Here is a 19,432-nt window from a genome sequence, read left to right as displayed (position 1 = left end):
AAAGAGACAGACACATATTCCTGGTGCCCTCCTTGCCAGCTGGAGGACAGCAATTCTTCAAGTTAGCATTTGGAGCCACTCCCAGCCCCTGCAGCCAATTGTGGATTTAACACCCACCTTCACAGCCTGAAATTCCCAGGAAATGTCCCCGGTCTGGTTGAGGTCTCATGTTAGGAGACCGGCAGCAAATACTGTGATTCATACCGGACAGAGTAGCTGCTACTGTTGCACTGATGCTTTTTCCTGATGATGAGGATTTTTCCTCCCCGAGAATGTCCCCCGTGGACCACTGGCAGCCTGTTGAGTTTGGCAGCTGGCCGCAGGTCAGCAGGCATGGTCGGTGCTGGCTCTGCCATCTGAGTGTGCTTGGGCCAGAGTGCTTTGCTTCTCAAGGTCTCCGTTTTCATTCTCATTTGCTGGCAAGAGCTTTTTGTAAGGCACCTAGCAGGCACCACCCTCCCCAGCCCTTCCAGGCTTCCAGCTAAGTTGGGATCAGCTCCTTGGCTGTCTCTTAACACCTACTGTGTGCCATTTCCCATCATGCATTATCTTAGGTGAGAAAACCGAGGCCCAGAGAGGTTAAACATTATGCCTACACAATACATTTTCATCTCTAATGCCCAGGCCATAGTCACATGTCCCCCCAGTTGTGCCCCCCAAATGTCCAGAATCCTGTTCAGGGCCATACATCTGGCTGCTATAGCCCTTAATTCTCTTAATCTAGCACAGCAGGCCTACATACACACGACACACATATCTTTTTTTCTCCATTATGTGGCTTACTCAAGAGACCTGACTGATCACCCTGCAGCGTATCCCGTCTCCTGCATTGGTTGTTCGGTCAAACCCCTCCCTGTGGCTTTGACAGCGGCTGAATTGCTAACAGCCAACCTTCCTGAACACCTACTACGTGCCCAGCATGGTGCTGAGTGCTTTGTGTGCCTTATCTGTGTGAATCCGCTCAGTTCAGTGAGTTAGGTATTGTTCTGATGCCCATTGTGTTGAGTAAACTGAGGCCTGGGGAAGGAAAGGGACGTGCCCGAGGTCACAAGGCAAGCAAGTGGCAGAATGGCATTTGAACCCAGGTCTGTGTGAATTCAGAGCCTTGCTCTCAGTTACTAGATTGTACTGCTTGGGAGATTACGGATGACCTCCCAAAGCCGCTTCTCCTTTCTCTGCGTAACAGAGTTGTCACAACTGTCCCAGTGGTGCCTACCCAGCTTCTGCCCCCTCAGTCCTCATTGCCACCCACACCTTGGACCACCCCCCTCCCATGGCCCTGCCAACACAGCAAATGGGCCAACTGATCAAACTGCTAAAGATCACAAAATGTGCCCGGAGCTACCATCTCCCTGCTTCAATTAAAACCCTGGGGGGGCCGGCCGAGTGGTGCGTTGGTTAGGAGTTGGCTTAGGACGCCAGCTCTGAGCAGCAGGACCCCGGTTCAGATCCCACATTAAGGCCAGTGACACTGCACCCTCTATAGCTAAGATGGTGAACAACAGCTCGACCTGGAGCTGGGCTGCCCTGAGTCGCCTGCGACGGTTTAGGCTGCAGTGGAGCTGCAGTGGGCTGCTGTAAGCTACCATGTGTGACCAGCAGCCAGTGTGAGCGGCTGGCAGCCGGTGTGAGCTGCCAAGAGCCGCCGTGAGCGGCCGTCCAGGCCCGGCGACCAATCTGCCTCACTCGGGAAGAGCGCAATGATAATACCAACATGGGCCAGTGATGCGACGTCCTCCACAACTAGACTGAAGAACAAAAGGACAGCAACTTGTCTGTTCCCCTTCCCTGATTACCTAACGCTGTTCCCTCCCCCATTTCCCAAATAAATCTTTAAAAAAATAAAATAAAACCCTCGGCACTGGGTCGAACATACACCACACCCCATGTCTTCCCCAAACTGAACCAAACAAGGGCAATAGTCTCCAAAGTCAACCAGACGGATGTTTCAGTTGCTTGTAATTGGAATCCAATAGCATCAGGGTCAGGAGAACTCTTGGAGATCACATGGTCCAACATCTCATTTGCAGCTGATGGAGAAACCCAGGCCCAGAGAGGGCAAGAGACCTGTCTACCGTCACACAGTGAGCCACCTGTGCATTTTCTCACAGCCAGGGCATCACAGAAAGAGCACTGTGCTTGGAGTCCAGGAGGCCTGTCTCAGGGCCTCGCTTCTGCACCTGCTGACTGCGTGGCTTGGAGCAGGGACTCCCCTTTGGTCCTCAGTTTCTCAAAGGTAAAATGCCAGACAGGGTGCTAACCCCCTTAGGCGTTGTCACATTTCATTCCCACAAGTCTGTGGTGCAGCTAAGACAGAGCCACAGCCCCTTATCTGAAACCCTGGGGCCAGCTGTGCTTTGGAATTCAGAAGTTTGCAGGGTGAGGGATAGATACCCTATGTTCCATCCCTTCCCTCTTGGTGTCTGGGACAGCACCACCCCAGACTGCAGTGAAAAGTACGAAGAGTGAAGATCGTACATAGTATGTCAGCCTGTGATGCATTTGCTGCCAAATGAGTTTTGGTGCCAAGCTTCTGGGTTTCGGAGCGTCTTGGGTCGTGGGCCTGAATGATTCTCCCATTCTGCAGAGAAGCAGACATTGGCTGCTCAGAGAAATTCAGTGACTCACCCCAGGCCACGGAGCTAAGAGCGAGTGAAGCCCAGGCTTGAACTCTATCCATCAGGCTGGACACGACCTCCCATGTTGGAGGGGCTGACCAGGGCCTGTTTTTGCCCATGGTGGTGGGAAGGCTCTGCATTGGCCATTTGGGGATGGACGCTCTGCTGCATGGTGTAGGCTGAAGGCAGAGGGCACCCGGGCCCTGGGTACACGGGCTCAAGCTGGTAAGTCAAACCAGAGTCATCTGTCTTATTTTATTTTCCCAACCATAAAGCTTGTAATATGACAAAAGTGACTATAAGAAAAGGGCTCAGCGATTGCCCCACGCCTCCAGCTGCTGGGCCATCTTGGGGATCTGCTTCCTTCTGCAAACGAAATGGGGGGGCCACAGTCTGAGCGAGAGAGAAGGGGTCTCCCTCTCCTCCTGGGCTACCCCCCACTCCCTCCAAACAGCAGGAAGGGGTAAGGGTGCCCCAAATGCATCAGAGGGGCAGCCGCCTAATTACACACACACAGGGGAAGAGATGGGAATTTGGCCTCTTTCACAGGCTGCTGTGCCAAAATCCCCCTGGCTCGGGAGATTAACTGGGCCTGTTCTCACACACTGTTTAAATCTGATAAGGAAAACATCCATTTTGAGGCATTTACATAATGTATTGGCTGAGGCCAAGGTATCCCCCTGAAAGCTGACAGGCACAGAGACTTAGCTGGGATGCACTTGGCCTCCTGGGGGTCCTTCCTGCCCGGAGAGGAGCTGCTGTCCTCCTCCCCACCATTGCCAAGGGCCGCAAGCAGAGCCTGGCCCCTTCGCTCTTATCCATTCAGCAAATATTAAGTGTGCCCATACTGCATGCCAGGAACTGGACTGGGCCCTGGGGAAGTGAGGCGACTGATAGGGCTGCTCTGACCCCTGGGGGCACGCTGGCCCGTGCTCCGGACGCTTTCACATCCCTTCTGTCCCCAAACCCACAGCAAGCCCGGGAGGAACGTCTGGTAAGCCCCATTTGACAGATGGGAAAACTGAAGAGGAAGGGGAGTCCCTGCTCCAGGCCACACAGTCATCAGGTGCAGAAGCGAGGTCCTGAGTTGGGTCTCCTGACTCCAAGGACAGTGCTCTTCCCGTGACACCCCTCGGTGAGGAGAAAACCAAAGGGCCGCTCACTGCTTAGCCTTAGGCGGGTCTCTTGCCCTCTGTCGGGCTTGGTTTCCCCATCCACAGAAAAATGGTGCCCGTTCACTGCGCCCGAAGCTTTGCCCTCATGCGCTCGTTTCATCTTCCCAGCGATCACTATCTTGTGGGGTTTGGGGTCTGATCTAGGGGTTGGAACCCAGCAGCATTTGACTCCAAAGCCTGGGCTCCCTCCCATCTCCTTAGCAGGCGAGGCTGGGTTTTGCTGATACATCCATTCGGCCCACGAGGGAGAAGACGGGGCAGGACTTGAGGTCACAAAGCAGATTTGGCTGAGCTGCCTCAGACACTGGTCCCCAAGTCCACAGGGGCAGCCAGTGATTATCAGGGGGTCTGGGAGTCAGAGGGGGTGACCCTGGAGGAAGACGCTTCCTGGGAACTGAGCACCTGCCTTCTGTGGCCAAGATGGTAGTAAGGAGCACAGCTGATGGCTCTCTTGCAGGCCCACATTGGCACCCCTAAGTGCATGTGGCTGGCCTTGTCTTTGGCGGAGATCGGAGGGATCTTCCGTATCCCCAGGTTCCCATGTCCTGCCATCTGCCTCAGAGAGGCCAGTCCACCGTTTAAGAAGGGATGTCCTTCCATTAAGAACACTCCCTGATGTACCTACCGCAAGGACATACACTCTGCAGATGGGGAAACTGAGGCACAGAGAGACGCAACCTGCCTGTGGTCACACGGTAAGTCCGTGGCAGAGCCGGGGTTCAGGTTCCGGCCTCATGACCAGCTGAAGGCGCTGGGTGGAGTCGGGGCATTGCAAGGCAAGGGAAGAAGAAAGGGGGGCTGCTGACTGTCCTTGCTTGCCCTGGAGATGCTAGTACCTCTGCCCATGCCCTTAGGGCGCTTTGACCATAGCCTGTGCCCAGGAGAGGGGATGGGGTACAGATGCAGGAGTCTTAATGACTTTGATCCGGAGCAGGGAGGGGAGGCATGGCAGGGCCAGAGCCAGGACCACCCCCCATCTCCCTACCTGCCTTGTGTGGCTGAGGAGAGCACTATTCAGCAGTTGGGAGATTTCTGAAATGCTGTGTGACTTAGGCTAGTGGCTTTCCCTCTCTGGGTCTTGGTCTCCTGTGGTTCTGAGGGTATTATTTTCAGCCCTATGAAAATGCCCTGGCTGTGGTTGGTACCACTCCGAGGAACCTCACCCACCCACTCAGGGATCCCAAGTTTCACAAGCTTCCAGGTGTCAGGCCGGTGGGTGGGGAGAGGCCAGCGACCCCCCACAGTTCCAGCCAATCGTTGCCCTGTGGGGTGGTAGACCCACTGTCTCCCAACCTTTCTATCTAGTTTTAAAAGAGAATTCAGAAATATGGATATTTTGGTAAAATACCCTATTTTTTTTTAATACTGTCAACCAATAAAGAAAAATCAATTAAAAAAAAGAAACCCAAATGACCAAATCAAGCTCTTCTACAGACAGAAAACCGCCTAGGGTTGAAACCTCTTTCAGAGCCCACCTCCCCCTGGCTGGGGAGAGTGAGTGTAGGAGTGGGGGCATCACCTGTGGGAGGGCACCCCGCCCTAGGCGGAATCTGATTACCCCTGGGCACCCCGTGAAATGGCAGGCGGGCGGGTGGCGGGGGCGGCGGGGCGTCAGGGGTTGGGTTGAGAGCTCTTCCCCGTGAGGCACAGATGGTATTTTTTTTTTTATCAGTGTCAGCATTGGCTTCATTCTGCTCTGATGAATAGATTCTAAAGAGGCAGTGACATTATTCGAGATAACAGAGGGAACAGAAAAAGGGTCAGCGATGGAGAGAAAATGGCAGAGCCAGCAGATAAAGGGGAGGCGGAATGCCCTGGCTGGGGTGCCCCCAACCCAAGCCCGGCTCCCCGCGGCAGGGGGCTAGAGTGCCCCCAGACCAGGACAGGGGAGGCCCAGACAGCTGCCCGCTGCGCCTGCTCGCTCCCTGGCACCCCTCCTCCTCAGCCCGGCCGCCCATTCCGCCTTTTCAATTCGATTCAATTAGGCCTCCTCGCTCGGGAAGCTTGTCTCCTCTGATATCCAGTTTAACTGACAGGGGATTACAGCTGTTTGTATTACACACACACTCTCGGGCTGCTAAACCCGCCAGCAGGGCCCAGGGACCCGTGTGTTATTTATGGAGCCCCCAACATTGTCCCTCTCGGTCTGCTTCCTTTTGGGAGGTGCTGGGGGCCCTTGCTGTCTGTTGTATCCCCTACCCCCACTCCAGGTCTGAGCAGTGGAGCAAAAGAGTCCAGAGAGAACGGAGTTTGAATCCCAGCTCTGCCACTTGCTGGCCTTGGGCCAGCGACTTCACTTCTTTGAGCCTCAGTTTCTTCATCTGGAACATGAAGACGACTCGTAAGGTGGTCAGGGGGTTAAGGGAGGTAACAGGTGTAGGGCATTTAGCATAGTACCTGCATATTCCCCGCCTGTCCACTCAGCAAATATGATTGAGTGACAACTCTGTGCGAGGCGCAGATCTGAGTCACAGAGGAAGTAACGATGAGCCAAGCGACTCCATGCCTTCCTTCAGGAAGCTTACGTCCCAGTGGCAGAGATGGAAAATAAACATGGACTCACTCGAGGGGCTGCATGAGTACACGCGAGGGGTGCTGGGCAGATGAGAGCAAGGGTGACGACGAGACGAGACAAGTACCATCGCAGGGCCTTTGCCTCGGCCGTTTCCTCTGCCTGGACGACCCCGCCCATCTCTCCCTTTGTTTTATTTCCAAACCCTGCCATCACTTGTTGTTACATCGCCTGTCTCCCCAGTAAATTGCCAGCTCCCCCAGGGCAGGCGCCGTAGCAGCCTTGCTCACTGCGGTCTCCCCAAGTCTAGTACAGTGCCTGGCACAGGATGAGCGCTTGAGGTTTTCTGAATGAATGAGAAAGAAAGGAGGAGAAAGTGGCCCCTCTTGCCTGCACGATGGCTACCCTACTCAGTGCAGGAGTCCTGGCTGCCCCACGCCCACCTCTGCAGCCCTCCAAAGCGGTTTGCTGGGTGTGGGAATGGGTGGGAGTCGGGGTCTCAGTCAGAAGAGGATGGGCACTTGTCTTTTTATCCATTCTTCACTTGGAGGGAAAGAAAGGCCTCCACAGACCCTCTTTCTCCCATCAGCCAGGGAGCTGGTGAGACAAATAGCATTTCTAAAGTCCTTTGAAGTGATGGCTGGAAGGCCCCAGGCATAGGAAATACACTCATTGTTAAGGGAGGGGGTGATGGCTGCCAGCACCTGTCTTCACCCCCTTCCTCTCTCCATTTACCAGACTTTGGGGGGCGGGGAGGGCCTGGCTCTGGGAGAGTGCAGGCCTGGACATTTATAAAATTCAGTGCAATAAAATAACAGTCACCACTTACTGAGCAGGTTTCTCATGCATGTCAGGCTTAATATGAACAACTGCATTTCATGCTCACAACAATTCTCAGTGGCGGGTGTTGTCTCATTCTCCAGAAGAGAAAACTGAGGCCCAGGGTGGGGGTGGGGCATGTCAGACATCACCCAACCAGGAAGGAGTGGAGCCGGGCTGGAACCCAGGACCCCGAGGTTAAATACTGCTCGCTCATCTAACATCTGCTGAATGTAAGGTACCTTCATGTACATTGTCTCCCGACACCTTGAGAAGTGGGTATTCCATCCCCCATTTTGCAGAAGGGAAAACCAAAGCTCAGAGAGGTGAAATGGCTGGCCCTCAGTCTCACAGCCTGTTAGAGGCAGAGCCAGATGGAAACACAGGTCTGCCTGACTCCAAATCCAGGTTGCAATTTCCGCCTTGCAGTTTGCTCCTCAGCTCAAGTGCCCAGATTGTCTCGGATTTGTATTACGCCCTGGGTGGGTGGCAATGCAGGTCACTCAAATAGCATTTGCTGAGTCCCTCAAGAGCACCTGAAGTGTGACACGGTCCCTACTGGTAAGGGAAATGTCATCCAGTTGGGAGGGTGACACATTAATATGTAAAGAGTTATAAGAATTAAATGACAAAAATAAACTTTGGGCACTCTCCCAAGGCGCTTATAGGATCCATGAGTCTGAGGAATTGGTCAGAGAAGCTGGCCTTGACGGACCCAAGGATTTGGGAAACCAAAGTCCACATGAGAACCATCGCAATGACTCAATTGTCATTATAATGACAAAAGCCATTCGTCATACAATTAGACCCCATGTTGTAGGTTTTGCTGTTCTCATTTCACAAATGAGGATGTTGAGGGTCAGAGAGATGAAGTGGTGTCCCCAAGACTACCCAGCTGGTAAGTGAAACTCAAGCCCAGATCCTTTAACCCCAATGCCAGTTTCTCTTCCCTGACTCTGGGCAATCTTACAGAGTGTCGCGAGCAAGAGACTTACTGGCCTGGGTCTAGATGGCCAAGCCACCATTTAGAACCTAGAGCCAGCTTCTTGGCCAAGGCCTGAGTTTGGCTGGGGCCGAGGTAGCAAGTAGTCACACTGCCTGAGCTCAAACTATGTACTGGGCAGTGGGGTCAGGGGTGAATGAGACCCAACCCCGCCTTCCAGGACTCACAGGGCAGAGCCAGCTAAGCAAACACAATGACAGTAAAGCACAGCGGGCTCTGAGTTACCACAGGAGCCAAGGGAGAGGGGGGGTGCATATCCCAGCCTGGAGTGTGGGAACGGGATCAGGGAAGGCTTCCTGGAGGAGGAGATGTCTGGGTGGAATTTCAGCTGGGCTGGGAGGTGAAGGAGGGTGTTCTGGGCAGCAAAAAGCACTGAGGCGAGCTGTGCTGGAGCAGGTACAGGGAAGCCACAGATAGTTCGGAAAGCACCTGTTGTATGAGGCAGGGCCTGGGCCGACACGGAACGAGGTTTATCCTGGGGGCCCTGGGGAGCCAGAGTGGGTGTTAGGCACATGAAGGCAGCTGTGCTTGAGAAAGTCCTCTGGCTGTGGCATGGCGGATGGAGGGGGGTGTTGGGAGGTGAGATGTGACAATGACTGCAATGGGACAGTGGCATTAGGGACAGGTGGAGAGGAGGCAACACGTTGGAGGATTATGTAGGTGCTTGGAAGGGCCTTTCAGCTTTGGAGTCCAGTTTGTCTCCTCTATTGAGGGACCAGAGTCACCCCTTTTCTGATGGTCTCCTGCCAGGGGTGGGGCCTCTTATCTGACTCCCTAGTTGGCATGAAATCCCTTGTATTAATTCCTCAGGCTGCTGTAACACAGGACCACAAACTGGGAGGCTCAAAACAACAGAAACAATATTCTCTCACAGCTCTGGGGACTAGAAGTCTGAATCAAGATGTCAGAGAGCCATGTCCCTTCTAAGATGCTGCTTAGAATCCTTCCTTGCCCCTTCCAGCTGCTGGCGGTGGCCGGCAGTCCTTTGGCTCACAGCTGCATTGCTATGATCACACGGTCACATGGCTCTCCCCTCCCTGCGTTTCTCTGTCTTCACATGACTTTTCCTCTTCTTAAAAGGACACTAGTCACATTGGATTAGGGTCCCCCTAATGACCTCACCCTAACTTGCTGACATCTGCAAAGACCCTATTTCCAAATAAGGTCACATTCACAGGTACCAGGGATTGGAACCTCAATGTCTCTTTTGGGGAGACTGAACAACTGAGCTCATTACATTCCTAAGGGCAGAAGTTTTCCTAGTTCGTGTCTGCATCTGTGGCCCCAGCACAGAGCCCGGCGCATGTCAGTGCTCAGAGAGGAGTTGTGAGATGAACAAATGAGCAGATAGAGTCGGGGCATCCAGCTTCTCCTTCACAGCTGACCCCAGCTCCTCTGACAACGCAGCAATCCCGGCCTGGATGGCATCCGGGCAAGGCAGGTCTCCAGGGGGCCGCGATTCCTGCGGTTCTTCTCTGAAAGAAGTGGTATTGATGTCAGCAGGTGCCTGTCACTTTCCTTCCCCAGCAAAATCTCAACTGTCAGAGTAAGTGAAATAGTCATTGCCTATCCTTGTGTTTGAGATTTTATTGACAGTTTCATTGTCACCCAAAAATACCTTTTCTCCGTCGGCATTTTCATCAGGCAAGGCTAGTCAGGAGGAGGAGGCAGGGCTGGCTTCTGGAAACAGGTTTAGGCAGGTGGTGGACACTCATTCCGCTGGCCTGGGGTTAGCAGGGGCAGGGACCCCTGGGGTGGGTTCTGCCAGGTCTCGGCTCCAGCCCTGCTCAGCACCCCCTCCAGGAGGCAACAAGAGACAGGAGAGGAGGGTGGCCAAATGGGGGTCCTCTGGCCCTTCTCCTGCCCTCCCCAGTGGGCATTAGGGAGGCATCAGGGTGCCGAGGTGAGAGATGGGCTGTGGAATCAGACCATCTAGATGCAGTCCTTAGCCCAGCGATAGGCGCCTTACAGCGAGTATTTTGCCCTGTAGAGACTCAATGGCCCCATCTGTCAAATGGGGTAGTAACAGACATCTTCCGTTGGCCAAGGCTTCACATGGGCCGAGCACTCATCATTCTGTTCTGTCCTCACCAGAGCCCCGAGATCTGGGTGCTTTCAGGATCCTCACAGTAATGATGTGGACACTGAGGCTCAGAGAGCTGAAGTGGCCTGGCCAAGCCACCAGGCCTGGAAGTGGTTTGAACCCAGGTTGTGAGACGCCAAGCCTGGGTGGGAACCTACCTCGTAAGATTTGTGGAGAAGTGCAGACAGCAAAGTGTCGCACAGCACCAGCACGTAGGGGAAAGCCGCTTGCTATTATTGTTGCTATTGTTGTTAGCATGGGGTGGCACTGAGCCCCTTGGCAGCCATTCTGTCCCGAGGACTCTGTGGACATGACTGGGTGGTGTTGGCCACCGGGTGGCCCAGGGGACCTCTGAGGGCACAGAGCGAGCTCAGTGGCTGCACAGGGGCTGAGGAGCTGCTCAGAGATCCTATCCTACTCCATGCTGAAGCCCCTCTGCACACCCTACCCCTGCACACCCCAGCAGGGCTGCGGGTGGGGCGGTCAGTTACCAAGTGGGTAAGGGCAACGTCATCTGGCTACGGCATCAGCCGGAGGCCTTGCGAAGCTGCTTCAGCATGTCCGAGCTGCACAACTGGGAAACAAGGCCCAGCGAGCCGCCCCTGCTCAGGGCTGCCGAGCTAGGCCGGTGAACACAGTAATGAAAACCCAGCGGTTCTGGAGTCAGTAAGATCCGAGTGTGAGTTCTGGTGGGGCCACCAGCTGGCCGGTGGAAAGTCATCGAATCTCGCCGAGTCTCAGTTTCATCCTCTGGACATTGAAATCATAAAAGGGCCCCCTCAGAGGGCCGAGGCTGAGTGGAAAGCACTAGTTCCTGCAGGGTCTGACACACAGAGGAAAGAAGACAGTGTTAGCATATAAAGGCTCCTTAAAGATTTCAGGCGCTAGACCTCTCCAGGGGCACAGGAGGAACCCAAGGCCCAGAGAGGGGAAGGTTTTCCTCTTAGCCACCCTGCAGAGCTGGGGCTCACTTCCTGACCTCTGGACTCCTGGTCCAGTGCTTCCGCCACCTCCCCGCCTAACTTTTCTGATGAGTCCCCCTCCATCCCTCGCCTGCCCTTCTCCCTGCGTCTTGCCCCTGTGGCTTCAAGGGCCCAAGCCCCGGGCCTGCAGCAAGAAATGCCACTCTCCCTCTCCCCAGCACACTGAAGGTTTTGAAAGTTAAAGTATTACCGTCAGCTTTGTTGTTGCCTAACTACGACAGACAAATTGAGAACCAGTTGTCAAAATGTCAGTGCACAACAAATCAACATGCAAAACGAGTCACAGTGCTCTGTGGTGTATAATTAAACAAAAAATCCCTTTTAGAAATTTCAGCGAGCGTTGGTTCCACTTTATATTTGTCTGCGTGATTAATAAAGGCAGCTAATTTTCAGACTTTAAAAACAGCTAGAAAATAGCTCCTAATTACATATTAGGTTCCTAGCGGCCCCCGCTGAGCTCCGCCAGCATTGGTGGGCCGAAGAATTTGGCAGAGCCTTAATTGCATTCTGAGCATCATCTAATTTTAGTTAAATGTAATGTAATCAGCAGCAGATGTCTGAAATAAAATATGAATTATGAATATGATGAAATTTCATTCTTGAATAAAAAAGTAATTTGCTATTTAGTTCATTAAAATCTTAGAGGTTTATTAGGAGCAGGTATCTACAGCCCAGTGAGGTGATGGATTAAATATTGGGGAGAAAGAGAAACCCCAAAGGGATAGAAACTTTATCTAGGAGTGTTCAGTTTTGATTAATTACATTGGGGCCTGGGGGAGGCTCCTGGGGGCCCCAAATCCACCCGGGTCCAGTGATTCACCCAGCCCTTTGAGGTGGGCTCAGAGTTTAGGGTGAGGAGGCTTGAGGGGGAAGCCATGGGCACCTCTGAGGCTGTGCTATCCCTAGCATCTCACCTGCACTAGTGCCCCCTCGCTTCTGAGAAGGGCATGTGGAGGGCTTCCTCCCGGTGACACGGCTCTGTGCCAGGCAGTGTGCTGGGCTTGGCGATACCACGTGAGGCAGAGGTCAGCATCCAGGGTACTGAGCAGGGATTCAGTCTCCGCCTCTCACTACCGGTGCACCTTCAGGCCAGCGCCTCAGTTTTCCTTTCTATAAAATGGGGACAATAATAGCGCCTAGCAGACACACCAAACAGTACCTGGAATGTAGCAAGGCCCCCATTCACTACTGACTATAGTTGTCGGAGTTGCTACTGTTAGTCATAGAGGTAAAAGTCAATCAGTATTCAAGTGCCTGCTTTTCTTTTGTCTTTAGAAGCAGCCCATGATGCAGAGATTATAAACTCTTGTTTTTCATCTGAGGCTCCAAGAAGTTAAACAGCTTGTCCAATGTTTGCACAGCTAGTAATTGCTAGAGCTGGGATTTGAACCTAGGACCATCCCTGCTCTCGTTGTTTCCCTCTGCAGCCCCGAGTGGCGCCGGGAGGGCTGGCCTGGTGGGAGTCCTGGACTGAGCGCTCTGGAAGGAGGCTGCACAGGGGGCAGGAGGAGCCAGGCTCATCTGCCCTGGATTCCGGGAAGAGAGAGGTGGGAAAGGGGAGGGAGGCTCCGCCAGAAGCTGCTCTGGGAAGGTGGGGGGGACAGAGGCTGCCTCTCCATCCCCACTTCACACCAACCAATAATTTCCTGCAATTATCTGGAAAAGATTAATTAGCAAAGTGCACCGTATTGACTCGAGGCTGCCATGGCAATCGATAAACTTGGGAGAGTCTCTCAGGTGCTGGGAGAAAAGGCCAGAACTTGAAAGTAGGGGAAGAAGCCCAGCTTTGGCTGGTCTGAGCCTCGGTTTCCAGCCCCAAGGAAGGCTGGCCAACTTCCTGGGTTGGGCCCAGCTCTGTGTGACGTCCTGTTGGCTCTGAGCAAATCCCTTGGCCTCTCTGAGCCTCAGATTCCCCACATGTAAAATGGAGACTGGGCGGCCCCCAGCCAGGGATCTTCTTTCTGCTCCTGTAAATTCTGGGAGGAGAGCAGGCTTTCCAGGGGTGTATGGGCCAGTGGGACAGCCACTATGGAAGGAACCCCTCTTCTCTTGGGCTTGACTTTCCTTTGCTTAGGGCCAAGGAAGCGTAAAGGATTCACCGTGGCTTCCTTTCAAAGGCAAAGGAGAACATCTGGCCTTTCCAAAGATTCATCAACGTTACAGCCGCAAAAGAGCTTTTCACCAGCTCTGGTTTCTGGTTGGGGCAAAGAGTTGAGTATGCACAGCGTGGGCGTTAAGATGACAGGGTTGGAGGCCAGGCAAACAAAGTTTCAAATTCCGACTCCCCCACCTGCCTGCTGAGCACCCCAGCTAGTCTCCTGGCCTCTCTGAGCCTCAATGCTCTCCTCCGGAAATGGCATATCCCACTGAGCGGTTGAAAGTTGCCAATGGGCCAACAGAAGCCTGCAGCCCAGCCCAGTGCCAGGCACAGAGCAGGCATGGCGGCAATGGAAGCTGCTGTCACAAAGTTCCCACTCCACCTGCATCCGTCAGCATCCTGTAGGACATGGCATTCCACTGGGATGGTGCAAGTGAAGAGACTTCAGTTAAAGGAGTTATGAGAGGTGTAAGCCAGCCAGGGACATTGAGACCCATCAGAGCCCCCTAGACCAGAAGGGGCAGAAATGGGGTTACCAGAGCCGACTCGTAAGGGAGCCTTGGAGGGATCACCACCAGGCGGGAGCCACGGGCTTGAAGGAACACTAGCTATTGCCAGGAATGCCATGGCGAGGCAGGCAAAGCTGGGCAGAGGTACCCCTGCCTCCCCCTCTCCTGTTTCAGCCTCCCATCAGATGGTCCCTCTGGAATCCAGAGACTGGAGCAGCCTGTGGAGGTCAGCGTCTCTGGGCACAGAGCCGGACGGGCAAAGTAGGGGCTGAACAGGTGGTAAGTAAAAGGGACAAACCCGCCGCAGTCCCTCTTCCCAGGACTTTGGATGAGTATGAGGGTGGGGCTTCTGGGTGGGGGTGGGGAAGAGGAGATCCTAAGCAGGCACAGACTTCACCCCATGTTGCTGACACCAGGAGCCACATCACCTCTTCCCGGGCTTCTCCCTTGTCTCTACTGGGCCTCACTCTGCCCATAAGAATCTCACTTTGCTTGCCATGCTCCCAAAACAGTGCTCCTTGGGAGCTGCAGAGGATGGCCAGACAGGCCTGGGTTCACCAATTCCCAACTTGTTTGTGTCTTGGGCTTAGGGACTTCACCTCCCCGAGATAAGAGAGGTCACATCAGCCAAGTCCCTTGCACGGTGCTTAACACATAGTAGGTGCTCCGTAAAGCACTTGTTTTCTCCCCTCCCCACCCTCTTTCTCATAAGCCACTCATGGCTTCACCCATTCATCTAATAGCATTTGGACTCCTGCCATGTGCCAGGCCCGCGCCAGGCCCAGACCCAAGCTGCAGCGAAACTGAAAATCATTTGTCCTACAACGAAAACTGACAGAGTGTCTCCTCCGAGCTGGGCTCTGGGGACACAGCGGTGACAAGATAGTGCTGGCCTGCACTCTTGTGAGGTACATGGCGTCTCAGGGAGGCAGATTGGAGGCTGGAGTTTCCAGAGGTTTGGGTGTTGTGATCAGGGGCTGGCCCAGAGGGCTGCAGGCTGAGAAAGCGCCCCCTCCTGTATTCTCAGCCCAGGACTTAGGAAACTATCCCCAAAAGGGAGGCTCAGTGTGCAAAGCCCCAGTAGGTGGGTCCAAGCAGCCCTAAGTCCTGGGCTTGGGAGAGGGCCAGAAAGGCCGGATGGCTCAGGTGCCTCCCTCTCCACTCACCTCCTGGTCTCCCCGCACCACCTCACCTCCTCCCAGGCCCCGAGGCCACCTGCCTGTCGCCCCCTAGCCACTCCCCTGGCCCAGGTCAGCTGCCTGTCCCTGCTCTATTCATCAAGGGCATGACAGCTAAAATTTATTTGAAGATGAAGAAAGTGCCCGCTAATCCGTTCTGCAAGACATTGATAGACTAGCAGCTCAGGGAGAATTGCACAGCAGTAATGAAATTAGGCTAAAACTGCTGGCGGATTGCAGATAATTGCCCTTGTCTGTCACGAGGAATAACATCTTCCAAATCCAACACAAGGATTGTTCAACTTGCAGGAATTTCTTTTTTCTTTTTTAAAGAGAGGCAAAGCCAATCCGGGGTTTGGCACTTCTGCCTGGGCAGTGCCTGGACGGGGCGGAGGGTGGTGGGGAGGCAGGTATTACAGTGGTGACTGCCTTCCGTGTCCCTAGAGCCCCCCATCCCCACCCCCGAGGCCCAACACAGCCAGAGACCAAGGGGCAGGGGAGGAGGCTGAGCCACAGTCCCCAGACGTGCCTCCCATGGTCCTTTGTGGGTCTTGTCTGGAGCCTCGATTTCTCCTCGATGCCCCCACCCCCCACCCAGCATGATCCAGATGGCGAGGCCCTGGGTAGAAAGTGGGGGACAGGGAAGTCTTGGGGAACTGGAGCTGCAGCCGCGATGGCTCCGGATTTTGCGGGGGACAGAATCTGATTGAAAAAAGGGACATAGGACTATGTAAAGCTGCATTTATATTATATTGAAACCACATCATTCCTTTCATATAAGAGAATGGACTGTAGGGGATGGGGGCAGGTGTGGTCCCCCTAAGCCACTCTCTGGTGTCACCATGGGAATCTAGATTCCTGAAAAGGAAAGTTCTGAGGAGAGACAGTGCATGGACTCGTCAGTTTCCCGGGCCGTTGGCATGACTGTCACACAGTTGGCAGTCAATTAACATTGATGTCATAGCGCGTTCAGTGCCAGCAACAGCATGTTTGAATGTCAGCTTAAGGGATCTTTTCACGTGTTAGCATTATAGACTGTTTGATGTCAATATCATCGGATGATGTCAGAGAACATTTGAATGTCAACATCATGCTACGTTCAAAGTAGTGGACCGGAGAGCCTGAATGTGCCTCTCATAGGAGGTTGGAGCGCCAACATCATGGACTGTTAGCTCCTGAATATCATTGACTCGTAGAATTTGGCAGTTGTAAGGAGTCTTAGGGATTGGTTCAAACTCTTCATTTGACAGATGAGGAGACTGAGTCCCAGAGAGGTTAAGTGATTTGCTAAAGGTCACACAGGAAGAAGGACCCTGAATATGATTTTTATCAAGGTCACAGTTTATCTAGGTCAGCCTTCAGAGAATTTGTAACCCCTTCTTCTCCTCCGGGCCCCACCTGTCCCAGTCCCCTGGGGGTGCTGGTCCCTGGTGCTCAGCTCTTGGGGTTATACCCACGTTTTGGGATTCATAGCAGGATCTCCCAGAATTCTCAGGCCTGCTAACCAGTTAGCCACTGTCTCTAATCAGCCCCAGACATTGGCCGTGGCATACTTTCCATCTCCTCATTCCTTTGGATCAAAGTGGCTCTGTTGAGAGCTTATTGTGTCCAAGGCAGAGTGCTGGGAATGAGGTGAGGCTGGAACGGGGTTATGGGAAGTTCAGAGGAAGGAGACAGGATCCCCGCGGAGGGTTTATGTTCAGGAAGGCTTCAGGAAGAGGTTGGCTCTGAGCAGGGTATTTTAGGAGCCAAACGGTTTTCATTAGCATCCTCTGGGAGAGTTGGGATTAGGAGAGGAGCTGGGCCTGGGGATGGGGACATTTGTCCCCAAATGGGGAGGAGCCCCAGATGATGGGGGTAGGGATGGTGGTGCCTGATGATGTAGAGCAGTTGATGAAGGTCCTTTCACCCATTCAGTTTCATCCACGTCTTTCAACTCCCCTGGTGGCCCTGGAAACGATCACCCTGGATCAGTGGCTCTATAAAATGTGCTCCACAGACCTCTGGGGGTCCCCACGACCCTTTCAGGGTGTCTCTGAGATCAAAACTATTTTTACAATAGTACGAAGACGTTATTTGCCGTTTTCACTGTGACCCTGATGGTGGAAAAGTAATGTGTGAATAAGACTATTGGCCTCATAGCATGAGTCACAGCACTGGCACCAAACTGTCGTGGAGATCATTGCATTCGTTACCTTAAACGCTCTCTCAGCTAAAAATTAAAAAGCCAGTTTCACTTAAGGGTGTCCTTGATGAAAAGAAAAAATTATTAATGTTTTAAAAATCTGAACCTTTGAGTCCTTATCTTTTAAAGAGTCTGTGTAACAAGATAGGAAGTGAGCACATAAAGGACCTTCACTGTATTATTTGTTGCATCAGAAAAGCACCCTGTGGGGCGGCTGGTTGGCTCAGGTGGTTAGAGCACAGCACTCATAATATCAAGGCTGCCGGTTTGATTCCCCACATGGTCCACTGAGCTGCGCCCTCCACAACTAGATTGAAACAGCTACTTGACTTGGAGCTGATGGGTCCTGGAAAAACACACTGTTCTCCAATAAAATCAAAAGAAAAAGAAAAGAGAAGCACCCTGTGACTGAGTTGTGAGCTGCACTAGCTACTTTTTTTCCTGGAACTCCATTTTTACTTGAAATAACAACTGACTGACGATAATCTTTCAGCCTTGGCTATTGGCAGATCCTTTCTTGAAAATGAACAAAGTTGCCTGTCAACTGACAGTGTTTGTTGCCAATGATCAAATTTGACTATGCAGCAAAAATTAGAATTTTGGAGAACTTGTACCTGCTACTGTGGGTTTGACAGCTTCCCCCTTAAAGACTTTCCTGAAGAGATTGGTAGCGATATTAGCGAATGTGACTTTTTTTGATGTTATATAATGAAATATGTCAACATTTGGAAGAGCTGCATAACCCAATAAACCAATATTTTTCCCAGTGACCAATGCATAATGTTGCAAAGAGTGTAAAAGATCCATTCAAAGTGCAGAATAGACCGATGGGTTTTAAACTAAGAGTAAGAAAGCCATTTGAGGGGCGGCCAGTTAGCTCAGGTGGTTAGAGCACAGTGCTCATAACACCAAGGTTGTCAGTTCGATCCCCACATGGGCCAAGGAGCTGCGCCCTCCACAACTAGATTGAAACAACTAGTTGACTTGGAGCTGATGGGTCCTAGAAAAACACACTGTTCCCAATAAAAATTTAAAAAAACTTCAAAAAAAATATTAAAAAAAAAAAAAGGAAGCCAGTTGATGTGGTTTGTGGTTTTGGGTACCATATTGCAGCTAACCTTTAACACACTACCACATGTGGAGTTTTGCTTTGGTATCAAAAAATACCATCTATAATGATCTGAGAAGGTGGTTAGAATCCTTTTTCCCTTTTCTAGCTACGTATCTGCATGAGGCCAGACACTCTTCATCTACTTCAACCAAAACAGTATGTCACAACAGATTGAATGCAAAAGCAGTTGTGAGAATCCAGCTGTCTTCTGTTAAGTCAGACATTACAGAGATTTGCAAAAACAATGAATGAACCCCCATTTTACAGATTCAGAAATGGAGGCTCAGAAGGCCTAGGCCCAAATCCCATTCCCTGTCTGGGCCTCAATCTCCCCATCACCTCGTTGCCAACCAAGGATCCACTGGGCAAGGGTGTTCTTATGTCTCCTACCCAGGCATCTGGGAGGTGGGGTGGGCACGAAGCCAGGCCCTGGCCGCCCCCAGCCCTCTTCTTATCTTGCTGCCCATGGAGGGCGGGGCCAGGCTGGGTAGCTGGCCGCTGGCCCCACCTGCCTGGGGCCGTGAGGAGGTGAGCAGGGCCCTTTGCAGTAATGGATTGCGGGCGGGTGGCGGCCCGGTGAAGGAGCGCGCTGGCCACGGCCCCGTAATGCCTCACGAGCCAGCTCTGGCACGGGTAATTTACTGCTGCCGACAATAACATATTTCACTTCCCGTCGCCCCGATGAAGATTAGTTGTGTTTGAAAGTGGCTGAGTACACAGTCAATTCCGCTTAAACGTTTACAGTCAACTGAGCACAGATAATGCCCCCTCAGAACATGTGTCGGGGGCCCCCTGCAGCTTGGGGAGGGGCTCAGAGCACAGTCCCTGCCCAGAAAGGGGCCGCAGCTGTGAGGAGGGAGGGATTCGGGGACTGGGAGCTGGGCAGAGATATCTGGCTTCCTTGGGCCCCACTTTTCAGATTGTTTTTTAAAAATCCTTGATTCAATGAACGTTTCCCCAGAACTGGATAAGGACATCTGTGTTGCCTGTGGGTACAGGGAGAATTCAAAGCCACAATTAGATTTGATTCCAGCAACATGCCTAGGAAGTAGGTTTTAGCTCAGTTTCCAAAAGAATGGAAACTAAGACTCAGAGAGGCTCAGTTGCTTTCCAGATGTCTATAGCTGGTATCAGAGTCAGGGTTCGAACCCAGGCCTG

Source organism: Hipposideros armiger, unplaced genomic scaffold, assembly GCF_001890085.2.
Source record: "Hipposideros armiger isolate ML-2016 unplaced genomic scaffold, ASM189008v1 scaffold_129, whole genome shotgun sequence".
In the NCBI taxonomy this organism is placed as follows: Eukaryota; Metazoa; Chordata; class Mammalia; order Chiroptera; family Hipposideridae; genus Hipposideros; species Hipposideros armiger.
Note: the sequence above shows the minus strand (reverse complement) of the source record.